General features: G+C 45.9%; 1 long non-coding RNA gene across 5 annotated transcripts; it reads right to left on the bottom strand.

Annotated features, from left to right (window-relative positions):
- Nucleotides 1–109: 109 nt before the first annotated feature.
- Nucleotides 110–12198, bottom strand: LOC115032304. Of its 5 annotated transcripts, none has more exons than XR_003837948.1 (5): nucleotides 11533–12198; nucleotides 10866–10921; nucleotides 8260–8401; nucleotides 1614–1710; nucleotides 110–1037 (listed from the first exon to the last, which is right to left on the bottom strand). It is a non-coding gene; the product is annotated as an uncharacterized LOC115032304 (long non-coding RNA). The 5 variants fall into 5 exon arrangements; XR_003837946.1 differs by lacking the exon at nucleotides 8260–8401 and adding an exon at nucleotides 3966–4115; XR_003837947.1 differs by lacking the exon at nucleotides 8260–8401 and having other exon boundaries at nucleotides 11533–11655; nucleotides 11749–12198.
- Nucleotides 12199–13697: the final 1499 nt, after the last annotated feature.

Here is a 13697-nt window from a genome sequence, read left to right as displayed (position 1 = left end):
AGAGGCAGAGGCAGAGGCAGAGGCAGAGGCAGAGGCAGAGGCAGAGGCAGAGGCAGAGGCAGAGGCAGCTCAAACTGCTCTGAGTTTGAAGCCAGCCTGGTCTGCAGAGTTAGTGTCAGGACAGCCAGGACTACCCAGAGAAACCCTACTCTGGAGAACAAAACCAACCAAACAAGCAAAGTAAGTAACTTACTAACTTGTGATGGAGACACACTCGCAGTGCCTTCATTTTTTTACAAATAGGAAAACTGAACCTCAATCTCCCAAACCACACACCCATGAGGAGGAGAGCTATGCTGACAGCAGCTCCCTGAGCACCACCCACCACCATGTCCTTCCCCACTGTGAGTTCAATGTGCCTGCCGCTGTCACCACCACACCTTTATCCTATCTGCTTTCATCCGTTCTTCATTCTTCTTTGTCACCACTTGATTGGCATGTTTTTTCAAGTCACTTTGATTGTTGCCTGTTTCTTCAAGTCACTGCCAACAGCACTGACTTAGCTTGGGGAAACTGTAGTCAATACACAGCAGACAAGGCACTTCTGTTTAGACTATGAAGTGGGGAGCCATGATCCACAGAGGCCTCCTGGGCTCCCAGATGCCAGTGTAAAATGGGCCTTGAGTCGCGGTCCTTTCTTAGACTGGCATAGATTCTGGGGCTGCATAATCAGGCAATTTGGGGCTTGTCAAGAAAGCATCTGGGTACACGTGTCTGTGAGTTGTAAAAATAACAGTTCTTAATCAGTGAACACCACTGACTTCAGACATTGGGCGCAATGCAGTTAAAGAACACACATGATGCTATTTGAAGAGCTCAGTGAAGACGACATGGCCTCCACAGACTGCTTCTAGAGATCCATTCTCCTGCTGGGAACCCTGAGCCCTGGAGGTAATGAATTGGGAATAGCTTTGTTGCCTGTTTCTGACAACACTTCCCGCTCTGTCTTTGAGCATACTGCAGAGTGAATGCCTCTGTTCTTGGAATCCAAGGGTCTAGTAAACTCTTCTAGCTGCTACCAGGTCTGGTCACAATGTCTAGAGAATTAATAGTAACAGTAAGTTCCTGGTATTGTGACATTCTCATATTTCAACCAGAAGCCACCGCCCCCTGCTCCTGGCCACACAGCATCACACACTGTGTCTGCGTCTGCCCACCCAGAGGTCATCAAGGCACATGGGAAGCCAAGTGGGAGAAACTCATTTGTCCATCTACAGATAAGGGCCACTATTAGTAGACAGTGATAATGCCACTTAGACACTTGACACATAGTAGGCCTCCATGAGTCCTCTGTTGTTCCGTGATGGAGATAGGACCTCTCTGGAACTGGTTTTAACTGAACTACTTACTGGCTTACAATGGAACACTATCCCCTCCCTTCCATTACCTGTGACTCATTTATCTCTGTCAAGGATTAGTTCCCAGAAAAGGACATGCTCTATGGCACCAGGGGTCACATGTGGAAATTGGGAACTCTATTTTATTCCCTAATGGGTCTCAAAATAGGTAAGTGTCAGTCCAGTGATCCAAAAGCCATAGGCCTGTTCTAGACGCCGAAACAGACTTCCTTCATTCAGAAAAGGAACTGTCAGAGAAACTGGCCATTCCCTTACCTCAATTTTTCCTGTGCTGGAAAACTTTAGGTGCCTTTCCAGTCCCAGTAAGGTCCAAGAGAGAAGACATCTTAGAGAACTGTAGTTCGGCCATTACCTGACAGAGAAAGAAACTGAAGGTTTATAGAGAAAGGGGACAGAAGACATAGACCCTCACACGCCTGGGTTCATTTTATAACCCTGAGAGGATAGTATTGTCTCCATTCCACAAACAAGAAAGTCCAAGTTCCTAAGGCTGAAAGGATTTGCTGTCATCACCAATCATACAGCTTCCCTGCTGGTCAGGAACGGCAGTGCATCTCCAGAAGGCATCAGTGATTCCTAAGGGAGTCAGACAAGGGCAGGCTTCTCTGGCTAAAAGCATAACCTGGCAAGGGGTGGGCGAGCATGCTTTCTGTGTTCACAGCTGTTGAGCATGGGTTCAGAGAAGTCACATCACTGAAGATGAGTCACATTGCTTTCAAAGGCCACGCATGTGAATTAAGGGGAATGTATCTCCTGGAGAAACTGAAGGCTGTCTGAGGAACAACTCCCAGCAGCCAATGAGAACAATGGTTCTCAGCAATCTGAAGGGTTGGTCGCTCATGTGCACCTCATGAATGACTGGGATGGGGTGCTGAACTATTGAAGAGATGGAATGTTCCATATTTGGATAAGGTGGTGGTTACACAAGTGTATAAGCTTTGTAAAGATTTGCTAGGACTCATCAAAACAGGGACTTTTCTTATACATAAATCATGCTACAATAAATTTCATTATTAATGGTGGCACATGCCTTTAATCCCAGCACTCGGGAGGTAGAGGCAGACGGATTTCGGAGTTTGAGGCCAGCCTGGTCTACAGAGTGAGTTCCAACAAAACAAAAACAAAAACAAAAAAGGTTAATATGAACATCATTACAACTATTGAATAAATAAATGCAAAATAATAATGGCTTGAATAAGAGCTATGAAGGACATTAGGACGTGTGAAGCTACCAAAGACTTGGTCCAGTCAAACAGATTGAGAAAATCTTCCCAAGGAAGTAACATTAATCTGAGGTTAGAGTACAGGCAGCCTGGACTAGTGGGCTTAGAAGACAGCGTGTGCTCAAGGGGTTCTGATGGAAATTACTGAAACTACAGAGATGGTGCCTAGAGAAACTGGTGCAAGGAATTCAATTTCAGGCTGTGTTGGTCCAGGGTAAGAGCCAGCACTTCTCCCGAGAGAATCTCAAGTCCACCAAGGGCCAGAAGGAGATATGGTGACCCACGGTTAACACTGTGGAATCAGTACGTACCTCTTCCTCCTCCGGGCTGGAGAGTTCCTGAAGTTAGAGAAATGTCTCTATAACCTGTGCATCCCCCAAAGGAATTATCAGAACTGATGAGAAATAGATACAGAGAACTGTTCTCAGGGAAGGGAGGAAGGAAGGAAGGAAGGAAGGAAGGAAGGAAGGAAGGAAGGAAGGAAGGAAGGAAGGAAGGAAGGAANCGTACCTCTTCCTCCTCCGGGCTGGAGAGTTCCTGAAGTTAGAGAAATGTCTCTATAACCTGTGCATCCCCCAAAGGAATTATCAGAACTGATGAAGGCCAGATAGGGAGAAAGGGAAAGGGAGGGGACAGAGTGGAGGTGAAAGATGGGGGAGGAAGAGGGAGAAGGAGAGTCTCAGGGAAGGGAGGAAGGAAGGAAGGAAGGAAGGAAGGAAGGAAGGAAGGAAGGAAGGAAGGAAGGAAGGAAGGAAGGAATCCACCTCATATGGGCCAGTGTGTGTGTGTGTATGTCTAAACAGGGTTTCTCTGTGTAGCCCTGGCTGTCCTGGAACTCACTTTGTAGACCAGGCTGGCCTCGAACTCAGAAATCTGTCTGCCTCTGCCTCCCAAGTGCTGGGATTAAAGGCGTGTGCCACCACCGCCCGGCTTCAGTGTGTTTTTCTAAAGCCATCTGATAAAGGAAAATATAGACTAATATAATTCTCCTCTCCCAACTGAAGTCATAGGGATCAAAGATGAAGGGCTTGCACCCCAAAATTATTCATTGTAACCTCTGCTCCTAAGCACACAAGAAGCCTGCAGCTGCATGTGTGTGGACTCTACCTCTTGTTACTTAGTGCCGTAGTCCCGTAGCCTATAACATGTGATCTCCCTGGGCCTTCCCACTGCATGGTACCCTTTCTGCCTCAGGACTCCTGGAACTCAGCTGCAATGCAGGTCCCATGTATCACACTGCCCTGTTTCTGAAGCCGCTGAAAGCACCTGTGTCAGTCACATCTTGTAGTCACAGTGTACACTGCCTTTGAAGACCCAGCTCCAGCTGCTGCTCTACTGGACAGCATTGAACCTTTTCTGCCCATCTGGCCTCATTAGACACTACCTGGCCTCCCATCTCTCTGAAGTACAGTCTTGGCCCCTGTTCCATTCTCCTGCACAGCTTCCTTGTTCAGGAATGGTCTCTGTGTTCTTCTCCTTCACACCGATGTCTAGCACATGGCAGGATGGCTTGTCAGTGGATGGAGGTAGATCTCTAAAGTCAATGACCCAAAGGACAGACACAAATCAATATCGATGTGGAATGATGTGAACACCTATATGGATTTCCCCCCTGATTTTATCTCTGAGCTCCCTCTTGCAGGATGGTGTCCTAGACTTCCAAGCTTACCAAGAGGATCTTTGCTTTGTTACAGATCCCTCGGTCTGTTCCCTATGCACAGCCATTTCCTGTCCTTTCCTTCTGCTCTCGGGTCATGACCTTCTGCACAGCAGGGCCTTTGCTTATGTCTCACACCCACAGTGAGAAGTCAAACCACGTGAGGCTCTGTCACTACCACGGGCTTCAGAAGGACTTTTCTGTACCAAGAGCCCCAGCAGCAGTGTAGACCGAGTCACAACATACAGAATAAAGCAAAAGGGCTGCCTTCCTGTCCTGTTCATTGTAGCAAATTAATTTATCTTTTGATCTTTGAATGAAAAGTTGGCTGTTCTTTCTGCAAGGCCATATGGCGAGGTTCAGAACACATTTCAGTTAGACACAGAAGGGAAATAGATTGCCTGCTGGGATCATAACCACCAGCTCTACAGTGAGCCAAAGGCAGCTCTGCACATCGGGGCCCTGGCTTGCTGTTGGTTGGTCATATGCACCTTTAACATGACGTTGATCATATGACCCACCCTGAAGATGGACTTGCTCAACCTTTAGCGCAAGGCATCATTAGATCTTCACAATGACAGGATGGCATCACTTACATTCACAGAAAAGGCAGCTGAAGGGAGCAGGAATGGAGGGGAGCAGATGGGGTGACTTCGAAGTCACAGACGCTGCTAAGTTTACTCTTGAGAAACTTTAGGGTGACACCTGTAATTTGTATGTCTCCCCAGCTAGACCGAGTCTGACCCCACGCATGGGCTGGTATCGTTTCCTCCTTAGCGTTTCTCGCCCCACACTACTCCCCAGGGTCAGCTGACCTGAACATCTGAGAAGCTCATAAAATAACAACCCAATCAATTGCCAGGAACGAGTCAAGGGGAGCCTGAAACATGGGCTGCTTAGCAACGGATCTCTTTCCCTTTCCACTTGTATTTTTAAAACCATGTCAAATAGGATGCCCAGTATAACAGTACACACAAAAAATGCCTAAAATTTAGGAACTATAAAGTCATGGGGGAAGCCAGGCAAGGCATCAAACACTGGTAATTCCATCATTCCAGAGGACGAGGCAGAAGGACCACTGTGAGTTTGAGACCAGCCAGGGTTATGTAGCATGCTCAAGACTAACCTGGGATACATACTAATACCCTGTTTCTAAAAACAAAATAAACTAAAACATAAAAATAAATTGTGATCCTATCACCCAAATACATCACTTTGCTTTTATTCCCCTACAAAAATTGAGATCGTTATTTATAAAATGTTTACAATGAAAATGGCATTTTGGAAATGGAAAAAAAAATGTTGAAAAACGATGCAAGCTTTGTAGCCGTGAGTGTTAACATTTTGTCATGTGCTGGCCTGATTTCTCCACACTCAGCCCTGAGGAACCCTGACTGCAGGATCTGCTTGGTTGTTTTACCATACTGTTGGTTGTGGAAAGGTGAGATTTATGGTTTGTTCTTAATGCACATTACTCCATCATGAGCTGAAAAGGGACACATTTAACCACGTCCAAGCTGCTAGACATGTACGTTATTTAAAATCTGTCACATTCACAAAGAGCAGAAAAGAAAATACCTCTCCTCTGGCACCACCAAGGGCATCTGTGGTCATCAGTTTTGGATAGAAGTCATTGGGGCAGCCCCGGTGCGGCTCTCAGACACCAAAATCTGGGCTTCGTCCATTCACCATGACTGTGCTTCACAGCGTGTGTTGGAGCTGCCCAGGTGTCTGAGAGCATCAGAGAGGAAATGATTGTGGCTTCCTCAGAACATCTCCAGTACCTTCTCTGCAGTGTGGCTCTGATCCTTGTGGAAGGTGTGCAGAGATAGAAGACAAGAAAATGTGCTCACCCCGAAGAATTACGGCAGTTCAGAGGGGACAAAGGAGCAAGAGTAAAGAGAATTGTGTATGACAGTTTTCCTTCTGATTACACACATACCACACACACAAATATACTCAAACACACAAGAGTACACATACCTACATACACAAACACACTACACACACATGTACATATACTCAAACCCACACAAAACATGCAGGCACACACACACCAGCTTTCCCATTCTTACTCCAGAGACCCCGAAGTTTTCAGTGTATTCTTCCAGAATTAACTACTCTTAAATTTTCCCTTTTCTAACCATGTATGTAGTCTCTCCTTTCCTCTCCTCCCCTCTCCTCCCTTCAACTCTCCTCTTCTCCCATCTCTCTCTCTCTCTCTGAGTGTGTGTCTCCCCTCACTACTTCCTCCTCCTTTCCTTCCCTTCATTGTCCCCCATTTATGTTTGAAATGGCATCTTATATGTAGTCTGCATTGCAATGAATCTCACAAGTCTCCTGCCTTATCCTCCCGAGTTTTGTGATTGCAGGCACGTGCCACCACACCTGGCCAGCTATCCACTTTCTGTCCACCCATGAAGCTATCCATTTAGCTATCCTTACTTCTTAAAATAAATGTTTACCGCAGAACAGTTCAGAAGAGACTTGCAGGGTCACCAGGCCACCAACTGATTTTTACAACTTTAGGCAAAAATGTTCTGCTACTCTCTGCCTGTATCCTCCTAAAGAAAACCATGTCCATTCCATATACAGGTACATCTTAAACCATGAAGATTTAAACTCACTGGACACGTCTATAGAACGTTACTGTCCAGACCTGCTGTGGGGAAGGTTAGATAGAAGTTTCCTACCCTACTGAGGGGAGGTGGGAGCAGGGTGACCCAGCCACCAGCAGCAATGTTCAGTCACGCCAGCACCCCACAGCCTGGTGAAGGGGATAGGATGATATTTCATAAACATTACCTCACGTGTTTTCTCGGAGATAAGCTGTTTGCTAAACTTTGTCAGAGGAGCGGGCTTGGGAGCGCCTTCCACGTGACCATCTCCAGGACAGCTGGGGCCTGCTTGGACCGGCTGTGGGGACCTCCAGCTTGGCTTGCCCAAAATACAGGAACTCAAAAATGGAGCTGCCTCTATTTAGTGTAAATAGAGGCAAATGATCTTGAAGGACAAAGGGGTCATGCTAGGAAAGGGACTGAGGCTTCTTCTGGTCAAGTGCTGGGGTCGGTAAGCACCTGAAAGCCTACCATACACACCAGGGAGTCTTCCCCTTGCTCTCCAGTTGCTCTCCATGATGGATTCACACAGGTCAGGGCCGCCACATGCAAAGCTTGGTGTGGAAATGGGAGGGGAGGGGAGACACCACTCAGTATGAGAGTGGAGCCTGAGTGACCTAAACTGGTCGCTAGCTCTCTTACCTGCCACAGTCTTCCCTCTCTCAAGAACAAGGGCTCATGGCTGATTTGTAGTGCTGCCTGGTGCTAATCATGAACTTTCCCTACCAGAGTGCCCCCTATCTCCAGGCCCATGCCTCTAATCAAGATGGCCTCTCTAGGGAGCCCAAAAGCACAAAGTTCCAGTCAGAGATGAGCAAGGGTGACCACTAGGTTATGTCCCAGACCTTCACTGGTTAGCCTGTATCCTGCTTTCTTTCTAATGATGGTTTTTGTTCATTAACAAATGCAGAAATGTTAAGACAGCCATGCCAAAACTGTGAAAGATTCAAGACCTCAGTATCTAACATTTTGAACATAGCCCACCCAACCAACATTAGCATGTGTATCATTCACTTAACGATGATATTAAAGGTCAGAGTTGGATGACTTCATGACGACCTGGCCCCAGCTGAATTTCTACCTTGTGCTGTCTTGATGACCAATCAGGAGAACTGAGCTCAGCGAGTTCTGAGGCCTGCAAGCGTCAAGGGGAGTTGCTGTGTGGACCCGAGGCTGCTTGGGAAACATGAGCTCTGAGATGTTGGCTGAGTCAAAGGTGTGTAACTTCAGTGCTGATGGTGCCATGGGTAGAAACTGTCCAGGGGACCCACTCCAGCCTGCATCTCTGGAAAAGCATACTATCTATAGGAGTGAACTGAGAACCCAACCAGGATCAAATGGCGTATTTCACTGCAGTCAGTGAGCTGACTGGGCTTTGCCTGTCCCAGCTACAGTTTCCTCACCTGCAGTGCACAGATGATGATCCCAACCTTTGAAGCTTGGATGCAGAATAAAAGAGACAATGTGTGCGCAGAGCTTTAACCTAGTACCAGGCATGATGTCTGTACCTGCCCCCAGGAGGAGACACTCCTGGAGAAATGGGGGCTATAAAAGGGAAACAGGAGGTGAAGGTTATGGCTGTCTACACCCCTTTACCACTTCTGAGAATAACCCCAAAAACCCCGAGCAAAGAAAATGAAATGGAGGGGAAGCTGGGAGAAGAAACTGTCTGTACTTCCCCTTCCCCTCCAACTCTATAACTCTGGAATGAGCAAGTTTCTTTCTTTGGCAGAATTAGACAAACTAGACTTGAAAGAGCAGCCTTCTCTGAGAGGCCAGTGCTTCTAGGCACTTGTTCTCCGGTGGGTGTCACCGACTCTGATCAGTAACAAGCTGGGGCAGATACTGCCTTTATAACTCTTGCATGTGTGGCTCTTTCTATGAACTTCCTTCCCATGGGATGTTACTTGTCCTATGTGAGTTCCGGAGCCTCTTTGAGTCCACAGTTATTTACGTATAAATGAAAGAAAATGATGTCTATTTAATATGACAACTATGGCCAATAGCGGTCTCAAACATATAAACAACAGTGCTTAATGCAGCATACCTATATTAAAACTATATAAACTTTGCTGTTGTTTGTAGGCACTATGGTAAACACTATGCTATATAAATGCTTTATGTTTATCAGAACAACCTGAAGGCACTGCCTATTTCAACTCCCACACCATAGTTCAAGAAATTGAGAAGGAAACAACACCCTAGGCCACTGCCAGCATCTGGTACGTCCAACCTGCAAAACTGACCCTTTCATTTCCAAATTGTGTCCCCACTCTTTGGTGGCTTATTAATGATGTCAAAGCAGGAGACTGCCACCAGGAGTCACTTCCCTTTTCTCCTTTTTATACTTTAGGATCAATCACTATGACTGTGGCATCAGCAGCCAGAAGACAGGTGGATAGCGCTGACCTTGGCTGTGCTGATCCCAGCTCCTCTAACAAGAGTTCCGTAGGAAGCAAGGATCTTAAGTTAAAGACAGTTTGGACATTGTGACTGTCCCTGACACCCATCACACTACCTGAGCCCATTGCCCCTGGAGTCTACTTTCTTCAAGTCCATCCCCTTTCTGGTGCACTCACCATGCCTATAGCTACCTAAGTCCTCACCACGACTGGCTGCTGCTCATTTACTTAAAAATCCTGTTAATTGAAGAAGAAGGCTCTGTCACCCCCACCGACACAAGGCCCTTGTATTTGGCTTTCACATTCCCTGCTTCCTAATTCCATTCCTGGGGCTTAATTATGATTACACGGCTTTATTACATAGAGTTGATTTTAAGTAATGGCCCTAATTAAGAGTGAGTTTTAATTAAGCTTAATTCAGAGCCTGCCTCCGATTGCCAAGGATTTGCAGCCTAAGTGGAGAAAAGGCTCAGAACTCACGTGTGACTCGATCTCAGTGCCTCAGCTGCTATCGCTGCATCACCCATCCCATCTGCACCTGCTCCATCCATTCCTGGCCCTTGGAGCACGCAGCATCAGCAGGCTGCAGGGGTGAACTAGACCCCACGTTCCAGAGGCCTGAACCCCAGAAATAAGAGCACAGGAGCCACTTGGCCTGAGGTGAGGAACTGAACCGTAAAGATACAAGGTCATTCGTCACATCACTGGCCCTGCTTAAAACCAAGGCTGCTGCTTTTCTCCCAATCATTCATAATACTTGTTGTAAAGTGGGCAGACTCAGGAGGCCAGGCCTCACAGGAGTGAGGACAGGGTAGGATGACAGCATTCCTATTCTCCGTGGCCATGGTCTTGGTTCCGTGTGAGTTTTGAGGAAGCATCAATGAACAGAGTGTAGCCAGCCTCACGTCCTGCCTTAGCCATTGCACCGAATCTTGGAGGAGCAGAGCACTGTGCCAGCGCATTCTTGCCCAACCAAAGACACCATAGAATGGGAGAGAAATACACCAATTTGTTTGTAAATAAAATTCTCTCCTACCTTTAAAGCTGCCATAGAGTAATTGTGGGTGGAGGGGAGGCTGGCATGTTTTACAAAGCAATTAAAGCCTAGAACCTCCAAATCAGAAACTGGTACCTGCCTTTTCTCGTGAGTGCAGATATAAGTTTACAAAACTTGAGATTTTATCCTTCCTATGTTCAGAAGGACTGAAAATTGAAAAGACACTTTGTGGTGTCACTGCAGGGTGCAGTGTGAGGTAAAGCCTTGTCCCGATGTCACCTAAAATTAGCTCTCATTTGCCCAGTGCTGGAAATCATGGCTAAGACAGGGTAGCCAAAGGCTCCCGGCTTTCCCCAATGACCACCCTGTGCCATCATGTGGAGGATTCAATTCTACACAGAAATCCAACCCTCACCCCCAACCCCTGCCATGGCCTTATGACCCCAAGGGAATGTGTGGACCATCTTAGGATGTTTCAAGTGAGAATATAATAAAGTCAGCACATTCTCTAAGGCTTGCTGCGGGAGTTTGTCTGTAGGTAGTAGCTAGTACTGACCGTCCGTGCTGGATGCTGTTGTCATACTCAAATGTTGGTTAATGAAGTACCCACCTTGGAAAATCACCCACAGGAAAGCCAAGCTCTCAAAAAGAACATTTTGACTTTTTCTGGAGGAAATAGAAAATGAAATATAAAAGTCAATTATCTTCAAAGTAAGAGGGGCAATTTCACTCACAAATGCTGTACTTTATAGCTCAGTTGGAAAACAATCATTCAAGTGTTTCCCAGGCTAAGTTCAAAGGAAAGAAATTTTAAAAACAAGAAATCAAGTCTAAGCCTCCCTCTACCTATTCCTCTTATTGAGTCTTCCTTAGGCTAGGGGGAAAAAAAGACAAAGGACTTGAAACACAATAAACAAGTATTCTGTGCTAATCCAGCCACAAACTCTTCCCCTTATAGCTGGGTATCAAGAAATTGCTTTTGTTTACCCTAACCTATTGGCACAGACCCCACTGTTCCTCGGGCCTTCTCCCAAAGATGATGTGGACACATCTGCCCTTTTTCTCTAAGAATTTGAGGGTAAAGGTATCACCAACTCCTCCAGCTAAGTCTAAGGTGCTTCACTGTACCTGCTCAATATCCTCTACCTTCTCCTCCAAAGAAACTCCACAGGAAGAGCAGAGGGGACACAGCCTTCATCTCAATATGAAGAAGTTACGGAGCCTCATCTGCACTAAATAATGCAAGCTTCACAATCACCTCGATTACAGCCACTCACCCACTCTGGGCAATTTCATTCTGCTAGCTCAAGGCAAGATGTAGGAATGGTTTCATGGTCTCCACGGATGGCTTTCCGAGACAAATATTTTCTTCTGTCACCAATAACTACATTCAGAATGGCCTGGAGGTTGAATTTTTCTGCTGCAGATTATCTGCTGTGGAACTGTAGGCCTTGGTTCCCCTCATCTGTAAAATGGGGTAACACAGCACCTACCTTGCAGGACTGTGGTGAGGGTTTAATGAGAGAATGCTTAGCACACGACGAGTGCTCAGTGGGCGGTCAATGGTTAAGGTCAACTCTGGCTCAAGCTTGTGCCATGGTTTATCAGCAGCTCCTGGGTTGGCTGATGCAAGAGAGAGGATCTTATTATGCTCAGAAAGGCCCACAGGAAGTAATGAGGACTCAGCTCTTCCACAAACGCCCAAGAGTCATTTGTGTAAGTTCTTGCTTTCCTGGGGAGCCAGCTAGCAGGGCTTGGGAGTAACGTAGCTCAGACCAGCTCCCGCTGGATATTAGGGTGATGGTGGCTCCCTGGAGAATCCTTGCTGGCTCCATGTGCACCTGCCCAAGCTTGCACACACATGTGCCCTCTTCCTTACTGCATTGCCTCTTCACATCTAGGCACAGCCAGATCCCTGCAGTTCAGGCCAGAGACAAAAGCCATTGCTGATCCCTGAGTGAGGCCCAGTGCATTTCAACCTGGGGATTTATACCAAGCAGAAAGATCCACAGAATAGGAAAATGCAAATCAATTGTGGAATATAATATTATCATTGTCAACATAAAAGACTTTTATTTACTGCTCCTTAAAAGAAAATACCCCATGGTGCCATTTGTTTCAGGGAATGCAAAAAAGGTTTCAACAACTAACATGGCATGTTTCTGAGCAAAATATGCCCCATATGTGATGTTGGAGTACAGATTGTCAGTGGCCACTTGTGTGTCTGTGTTCTTGCAAACAAACCCATGACCCAGAGTCACAGAAGGTCACTGCCAGCCTTCCTTTTTGAGCAATAGGCCATCTATTCCCACCCTCCACAAATGAGCCAGGCAATACTGTAAGACAGGCCATAGGGTGTGCATATTTCAGGATAAGGTAACTGAGCAGCTGCTTGGTTTCAGGGACAATGGTGGAGCTCAAACGTGTGAAGAGCTGACATAGCTCTGGGCAAAGGGTGAAAAGAAATCCTCTAGAGCTGCAGTTCCCAGCCTGTGGGTCATGGTCCCTTAGGGAAACCTCCATCTCCACAATTATTTGCATTATTTCTCCTAACAGTGGCAAAATTACAGTTATGAAGTAGCAATAATTTTGAAATAATTTTGTGGTTGGGGGGTCACCACAACATGAGGAGCTGTATTCAAGGTCACAGCATTAGCCAGGATGAAGATCAGTGTGCTCAGGTATACCCTTACAACAGTAGACTCACTTAAGTTCAAAATCATTTACCACTTTTTGTCTTCCACTGGGTACAGACCAAGGATGACACCACGACATTTGAGGAGTTGATTAATGCATGTTTTCTTTTCTTTTTCTTTCTTTCTTTTTTTTGAGTTTGGGTTTTTTTTTTTTTTTTTACGAGTTTAACATGAAACATAACAGCAACCATTTTAGTTTTGAGTGGGACTGAGTCTAAATTTATAAGGCTTCAAACAATAATAATTACCTTAATGACACTTTAGGTAAAATAACATATATTCTACATGGTTCTCTCAATAGCCTTTGGAAATGTCCAAGTACAAGAGACCATTGATATCTGCAAGGGATTGGCCCTAGAAATCGCTGCAGATACCAGAATGCAAGGCTGTTCCAATTCCTAATATTAGATGGCATAGCATTTGCATGTATCTTATGGGCACCTTCTCATATAACTTCAATAATTTCTAACACCCAATACTATCAGGGGCTAGATATTTTGCTGATTATAACAAGAAAATACCTACACATGTTCAATGCAAGTTTTCTCAAAAATTTTCCTTTCACTCTTGATTGTATTCACAGATGTGAAGCCTAAAGATACAAAGGTCTGAAAGTATTACTACAGGCAACTTGCCCACGAGCAATCAGAGGCTCGAGGAAGGTGAGGTATAACCTGGCCTGTATGGGGAGAAGCTGAGATACGTACTTGTGTCTCTCTTGCTGCAGAGCTATCCATCCAGATCCC

Source organism: Mus caroli, chromosome 11 (assembly GCF_900094665.2).
Source record: "Mus caroli chromosome 11, CAROLI_EIJ_v1.1, whole genome shotgun sequence".
Classification (NCBI taxonomy): domain Eukaryota; kingdom Metazoa; phylum Chordata; class Mammalia; order Rodentia; family Muridae; genus Mus; species Mus caroli.
This window is presented reverse-complemented; position numbering and strand designations above follow the sequence as displayed.